This window comes from Dama dama, chromosome 29, assembly GCF_033118175.1.
Source record: "Dama dama isolate Ldn47 chromosome 29, ASM3311817v1, whole genome shotgun sequence".
Classification (NCBI taxonomy): domain Eukaryota; kingdom Metazoa; phylum Chordata; class Mammalia; order Artiodactyla; family Cervidae; genus Dama; species Dama dama.
The window spans coordinates 36,268,682-36,277,216 of NC_083709.1; positions in this window are offsets into that span (position 1 = coordinate 36,268,682).

An 8,535-nucleotide genomic window follows, 5' to 3' on the forward strand; every position below is an offset into this window, starting at 1 on the left:
TAATATCTCCATCCTCCTATTCCTTCTTATCGACCTTTTTTATATCTTTTACTTTGTTTTATGGTGGATTGATATCTGTGCAGTCTTTATTTCTCTTACTGGATGGGAAACTGTTGGCAGTAAAATGTGATGGTTAAAGACATATTCCAGAGTCAGATCTACCTAGAGGAGCCCTACCCAAGCCACTTAATAACTGTGTGACCTCAAAGTAATAGTCAACTTCTCTAAGCCTCAATTTCTTCCTCTGAAAATGGACATTGTAAGAGTCTATGAAATATCAATAGCATGGTACTTGAATGGGCACTCACTGAATGTTAGCTGGTTTTATAGGCCCTTTTCCTTTGTTGCTTTATTTAATAGCTTCAACCTCAGGAAGCTAGTGTTCTTAAAGCCATTTTCCTATGGAGAGTTCTGTGTAGCAGAGGTTATATAAACTTTCTCAAGGCTACAAAGCTGGTTGGTAGGAGAACATGAACCATGAACTTGAACCTAAATTGTGTCTGGGCAACCTCTCCTTGCAAAACAGCAGGAAACTCTATACTCACATCAATAGCTGCCTTACACTGTGAGGTTTTAATGACAACTTTCGTGTGTCATTTTCCCCCCCAGTGAAAAATATAGACTCCAGTATGGATGGATCTTTGCTCAAGTATCCCTTTGTTAATTACAGAAATTGTGTTTAGTAGGTGATCAATGCTTAATAACTTGCATTTTGAGAACATAGACTATCTTTAACTCTGAGCAACAATTTGTTAATATAAGGAAACATTCAAATGCTCTCATTCAACAATGTTTCACTGATGCCATAGTACTAGAATTCATATATAACACTATAACAGGAAAATAATTAAGTTATATTTTCTGAAAAAATATACAATTTAGTCTAAAAAATTAGTGTCTTGATTTTATTTCTCTGTGGCTTTAGAATCAAAAGTCAGAGAATATCTAGTTTAATTTTGTGCTGTTCCCCCCAAAAAGGGTTCAAATGACAATGATGACAACAAATCATGCTAAAATCTCTTCCATTTAGTTATTCCTCCCCTAAAAAAGAAGGGTAGGCAATGGAGATTTTAAAAAATTTAAATAGCATTCTAATGCAAAACTGAGTTTTACTTTTTATAGTTTTACTTTACTATTTATAGTCAATTTTTCAAAAAATATATAGCTTGCTTTTATTGGGTTTCCTTGGTTATTCAGATGGTAAAGAATCTGCCTGCAATGTGGGAGGCTTGGGTTTGATCCCTGGGTTGGGGAGATCCCCTGGAGAAGGGAATGACTACCCACTCCAGTATTCTGGCCTGGAAAATTCCATGGACTGTATAGTCCATGGAGTCGCAAAGAGTTAGGCTCGACTGAACAACTTTCACTGGTGTTCTTGCCTGGAGAATTCCACGGACAGAGGAACCTGCCGGGCTACAGCCCATGGGGTTGCAAAGAGTCAGACGTGACTAACACTTTCATTTTTATCACTTATCTTGATTTCTTTACAAATCCTATCACAATCATAAAATGGTAATTTACTGTTTTTTCAAAGAACATATATTACCAAGAAAGAATGAAAATAAAATAGCAACTACTTTTAATTGTTTCTGCTCAGATACTGATCATACTTCCCCCAATTAATTTATATTATTACCGAAAATATTTTAGTTTTGAAATATTGAAATATTATTTATTCCACATAATATTTGGAAAATTTCTCAGTTGACCTCAACTATTCATTTCAGTGGCGTCTTTCTTTGGTCAGTCAATAATTTATCCAGCATGTATTGAGTACCAGTTACAAGCTAGGTCCTGTGCCTCAGGCTGAGGGACACAGGCTGAAAAAATTACATTTCCTACACTCAACAATCTCTCAGAAGACATTTAATGAATAATTTTATTTTCTTGTTATAGTCAAATAAGCAGATACAAATTCCTCTAAGCATCATTAAGTAACCTCTATTTCAAACATGTCTCTCTTGATGTAAGACTCAAATATTTAAAGCACTCAATGCCCTAGTAAAGATTTTTTAACCCCAAGTCTGATGTTTTATTAGTTTCATCTTAAGTTACATTTGCTGATCCCAATGAAGGATTTTGGTCATTCATTCATGTGATAAATATTTGAGTGTCCATGTGTATAAAGTTAGTTTCTCTACAGGCTAAAATGAGTGGTATGACCAGTAAGTGGGTGCAAAAAATTAATGGAAAAGTTAGGATTGAGCTTGAATTGGGGGTAAATAGAAAGGAAAATATATTTTCCAGTTACTGGCACTTGCATCAGGGTTAATGAAGATGCTACTCATTAAACTGGATGACTATTTCCTCTTCTAAAGGGATTTGACAGCCACTGTGCCAGGGAGGTATTACTGAATAGAATTTTCAGCTTCCTTACCCTGTTGGTCACTCAGTTATGTCCAACTGTTTGCCACCCCATGGACTGTAGCCCACCAGGCTTCTCTGTCCATGGAATTCTCCAGGCAAGAATACTGGAGTGGGTAGCCATTCTCTTCCCCAGGGGATCTTCCCAACCTGGGACTGAACCTGGGTTTCCCACATTGCAGGCAGATTCTTTACCATCTCAGCCACCAGGGAAGTCCTTTCCCTAAACTGCATTTAAATGACAATGCGGACTCTGCACTCACTTCCTCAAAATTTCTAGCCAGCTTCAACCCATTAGGTCCTAGCTTCCTGTCTGGTCCTTCTCCAGAATCAGAAATATGCACCAAAATATTAACAGAGACTGGAGTGGAGTGTACATGAAAGTAAATTACATTCAATATTATACAATTCTATAATATTTTTAACTTTTATAACCCAGAGCATATTTACTCTTTAAAAAAAAAGTTAAAAATTTAAAAGATTAAAAAATTACATTCTCCAGAGTCAAAGGCACCTCCCAGCTCCCAAAAGTGCCTCCTAGTATTAACATTAAAAAAATGTAAGGAATGTAACAGGACCTAGGAGGGGGAAGGTTTTTATAATTCAGAATTTCTCCACTCACCCACTCCCACCTTTCCTTTCCTAAGGCAGCTCTTTCCACACTTACAAAGCAAGTGTGTTTCACACTTACAAAGCTTTTCTTTGCTAAGGTAGCTCTTTCCACACTTACAAAGCAAGTATGTTGGACCACTACCCAGGACCAGAAATCAGTTTGTGAGCAGTGACTGATTAGAGGTTTTCTGAGGACAATTACCAATCAGATGAGCACTTCTGTGAGTTCTTAGAGAGACTGCATCCTTCAGGGTGCTTGCATCCTTCTCATTTAGGAAGAACGAATTCAGTTTCTTCTCTGCTCTCCACACACCAGAGATACTATGCCTAGAAGACAGGTGAACTGGTTGAAGCCAAACCCCTGAAATGGAGGAAGGCTACCTGGGGTAGCTGGTGCTCCTCCTTCTCCCCCTCCAGCTATGCTCTATGGCCATCCTTTGACTAGGAGCACCTTCCAATATGAAATCGGAATGTGGGCCCCTCCATTTTAGTCTCCACTCCAATATCAACTCCCTGATTCACATAGTCCTGTTCAAAATCTTTCGTATGGTTTCCCTGAGATTCTGAGGATTAAAAGAAGAGCAGCAACACATCTTAAAGCTTCTTGGAATAAATATATGTATAGGTAGTTTACAGTTCAGATTGATGTGTTTTTAGCACTTTGTCATAGCGTAGCCTCTGTTGGTCAAGCACATTAGTGTTCCATTATTGGAAGACAATTTGGTGGCACGCCAAGTGCCTTATGATTTGATATCAAAGTGGGAAGGATAGCCAACTTGAAAGAGTAAACTAGCATCTGTGAAGTTCCTTATCACTGAGATAGCTGATTTCATATTGACATTTTCCAGTTTCCTCATTTACTTTTGCTTTTCTTCCAGAGAAGCATATTTATTGTTGTTATTTTTGTGATGTTGGTATTAAGTGAGACAGCTATGTAAACAAGTTGCTAGGGATTATTAGTTTATCAGTAGAAGGATGTCTGCTCTATTGCCAAGATGCATTGATCTGTTTATTATGACTCTACCCAGTACAATTTTAGTGGCAATTTAAAAAATGGTCTTAGGGTTTCACTTACAGAAGTCCATTGGTTCATTTATTAACCCACATTTGAGGGCTAACTCACTGTATAATCTTACCAGCATTATTATGACAGTTGTTATCATCCACCGCAGCTAGGGAGCAATATCCCAATTATACGTTCTATTGTTTCACTTGTGATATGAGAGCAATACAAATTGTTGATGATAATTATGTTGATTTTCAGCAGTTTGCAAATTAGTAAATTAGTACATTTAGAAATATAAATATACCCGAAGGCTAATATGTGTGTTGGGGCTAGTTAACAAGTATTTATTGAGTGCCTATGGTGTGTGTGGTGGACTATAATAGGCACAGCGTAGGAATATCAGCAGCGGTATAAAACAAACAATGAATCTGCCTAGCCCAGAGTACAGCTCATGCTGGATAAAAATGAATTACTTTACTCATTGATGTAGTCTTTTCTGGTAATAAACAACCCTGAAACTTAATGGTATGAAACAACAATTCATTATTGCCCACAATTCTGTGGGTTGCCTGGGCTGTTCCCCAACTGGTTTCACCTGGGTTCTGTCGACCTGGAAGAGTCAGCTGCTTGCAAGGGATAGCCTGGTTCACATGAGTGGCAGTTGCTGCTGGCTCTGGGATGGGCACATCCAGTGGAAATTCTCTTCTTCATCCAGTTCTATCTCACTGGCAATTAGTGTCATCAATTTCCTCTATGTTCTTATAGAGGTCTGTTATTCACATATTACAACCACATAGAAATATTTCCTTTCTCCCAAGTCTTCTAGTTCCAAGTCAGAACTTTCAGTAGCCAAATGAAGCAGCTATAAAATTTGCTAGAAATTAACCTGCCCAATCACACTCCCCTTGGTATTAGCCTCTTCTCCCAGCTCCTGACAACCACCAATCTACTTTCTATCTCTATGGACTTGTCTGTTCTGGATATATCATATGACTGGAATAATACAATACATGATATTTTGTGTTTGGTTTCTTTCTAGCCTGTGTTTAAGATGTGTCTATTTCATAGCACGTATTAGTATTATATTCCTTTTATGGCTGACTAATACTCCATTATAGAGATATTCCATTTTTATTTATCTGCTCATCAGTTGATGGATGTTTGGGTTGTTTCCACTTTCTGGCTGCTATGAATAATGCTGCTATAAACACTTCTGTAGAAGTTTTTGTGTAGATAATATGTTTTCATTTCTTTTGAACTGAAACACCTAGGAATACATCTAGGAACAGACTCTATGTTTAAATACCATTTTACATCTTCACCTGCAATGCATGAGGATTCCAAGTTCTCCATGTCCTTGCCAACACTTGTAATTATCTGTCTTTCTGATTATCACAAGTTACTAGCGGGTGGGAAGTGGTATCTCAATGCTATTTATTTTTAAGAAATTTAATTGTGGTAAACACACATCATATAAAATTTACCATTTTAATCTTTTTTTTTTCTTTTTTTGGCCCCACAGTGGCAGGTGGGACACCCCCAATCAGGGATCAAACCTGTGCCCCCTGCAGTGGAAGCAGAATCTTAACCATTGGACCACCAAGGAAGTTCCCGTAATCATTTTTAAGTGTACAATTCAGTGGCATTAAGTATCTTCACAGTGTTGTGCTACCATCACCAGTATTTATCTACGGAACTCTCTTCATCTTATAAAACTAAAACTCTGTGTTAAACAATACTTCACGTTCCTGTCTCCCATAAGTACCTGGCAACTACTACTCTATTTTCTATCTCCATGAGTTTCAGTTCAGTTCAGTTCAGTTCAGTTCAGTCGCTCGGTTGTGTCCAACTCTTTGCAACCCTATGAATCTCAGCACACCAGGCCTCCCTGTCCATCACCAACTCCCGGAGTTTACTCAAACTCATGTCAATCGAGTCGGTGATGCCATCCAGCCATCTCATCCTCTGTCGAACCCTTCTCCTCCTGCCCCCAATCCCTCCCAGCATCAGGGTCTTTTCCAATGAGTCAACTCTTCGCATGAGGTGGCCAAAGTATTGGAGTTTCAGCTTCAGCATCAGTCCTTCCAATGAACACCCAGGACTGATCTCCTCTAGGATGGACTGGTTGGATCTCCTTGCAGTCCAAGGGACTCTCAAGAGTCTTCTCCAAACCACAGTTCAAAAGCATCAATTCTTCGGTGCTCAGCTTTCTTCACAGTCCAACTGTCACATCTATACATGACCACTGGAAAAACCATAGCCTTGACTAGACAGACCTTTGTTGGCAAAGTAATGTCTCTGCTTTTAAATATGCTATCTAGGTTGGTCCATGAGTTTAGGTACCTTAAATAAATGGAGTCATATAGTATTTGCCATTTTACAACAAGCTTATTACAATTAGCAAAATGTCTTCAGGATTCATCCATGTTGTAGCATGTGTTTGGTGTAGTTTTTGTTTACATTTCCCTGATGACTAATGATGTCCATGTGCTTATTGGTCATTTGTACATTTTCTTTGAAGAACTGTCTATTCAAATCCTTTTACCATCCATAATTTAATGACTATTTTAGACTAAAACTTGAATTGTTTGCAACACATCTTTAAGTGCTTCCTCATTTTTTCCCTTTAGAATTCATACAGTGAGGAGTATACTTAATCACAACCTTCAGGCTAATAGAGGCTCACTAATAATTGTTGTTCATAACTGGAAGTCCTAATCAATCCTGATGTGCCTTCTGGCCTAATAAAAATGCTATGTTAATTAGAAATATAAATAATTTTAGTATTTATGTGTGTTTTAATGTCTGATTCTTAAAATTAAGAAGTTATAGATTCTAATTAATTCTAATTCTTTCCTTTTATTCTTCATTTCAATCCATCTTATACACTGCTGCCTGAGTAATTTTCACCCATGTAAATCTGACCATGTCACTCCCCAGTTCAGAAGCTTCTCTAGCTCCCCATTGCCAACCAAATTAAATACAGTCTTCTCCTGTAATTCATATCTTTACATTTTTCGCTTTGACTGAAGAAATCAGCAAGAAATATGTTTTATATTGTATAAAGGAGAACATAAGCATATACATAAGCAAACACATACTCAAACAGAAACAAATCTTCCACATAAAGTTCCTACCCTTACAGCATACAGGGCTTTCCAGTATTTTGAAAAAAATCTTAAAATATGTAAAGAGACTCACTAAATTTTTTTTCAAAACTAGACTTTAGAAAACATGATTCTACAGCATGGCCAAGCACGGCACAGTTCTTCAGTTTGGTAAAACTTACTCCCTGCTGTTGCTGCTGCTAAGTCACTTCAGTCATGTCCGGCTCTGTGCGACCCCAAAGACAGCAGCCCACCAGGCTTCCCCGTCCCTGGGATTCTCCAGGCAAGAACACTGGAGTGGGTTGCCATTTCCTTCTCCAATGCATGAAAGTGAAAAGTGAAAGTGAAGTCGCTCAGTTGTGTCCGACTCCTAGCGACCACATGGACTGCAGCCTACCAAGCTCCTCTGTCCAGGGGAATTTCCAGGCAAGAGTACTGGAGTAGGGTGCCATTGCCTTCTCCGAAAACTTATTCCAGTGATTCCCAAACCTAGTTTCACATTAGAATCACTTGGAAAGTTAAACTCTTTTTTATTTAAAAAAAAAATGCAACTAATTTGTATCTTTATCCTTGAAAGTTCTCATTCATAAGGTCCAGGGAGAAGCCCAAGAATCTGTGTTTTTATTAAAAGCTCCCTAGTGAATGCAGTTGTGTAGCCAGGTTTGACAATAACTGCTCTCACTATGGACTACTTGCCTTTTCCTCATCCTGAACAAATACTTCGTACTTCCTGCACATTCTTTCTTTGCACATTTATTTTCCTCCACCTGGAAACCCCTCTGTCTGTGGACATCTTTCCAGGTCCATCTCAAATATGACTTCCTAGTTATTACTTGAACCAGAACAGTCTAAGTTCCCTAGACATCCCACGTCTAATTTGGGCTTTGTTGAAAACACTTCTCTTGCTCCACTTCACTGTGCGTATCTTCCTACTACATTGTAAGCAACTGCATTATAATTACCTTTCCTTGGGAGGACAGTAGCTCCTCCAAGTCAGGATTTGATAAACTTACTTGAACTGGAGCTGAAATAGAACCTTTCATCCTGGAGCCTAGTTAGTTAGCAATGACTTTTAAGAAACATGGGATGTTGCTATATTGGAATGTTGTACTAAGAGCATAAAGAGGTGAATGGTAAAGCCTTTCTGCATGTGATGTTCAAGCCATCCGGCTTTTGGTTACCTCTTCCCCATCACTCTGTTGTTCATCACAATCTCCACAGGAAGACACAATAACCAGGTCGAAATGCTCATATCTGAAACAAACTAAAACTCTCCCCATCTTACTTGATGTTAGGTGCCCTTATAAGTTCCTAATCTCTGTGACTGGAGGTTTCCAGATCACGTCTCTGAGCTTGAAACAAATAAAAAACCCTAAGTGTTTTGTTCCCATCAGATTAGGCTACGCGTGTTCAGAGCACCATCACAATATTATGTTTTCCATTTTG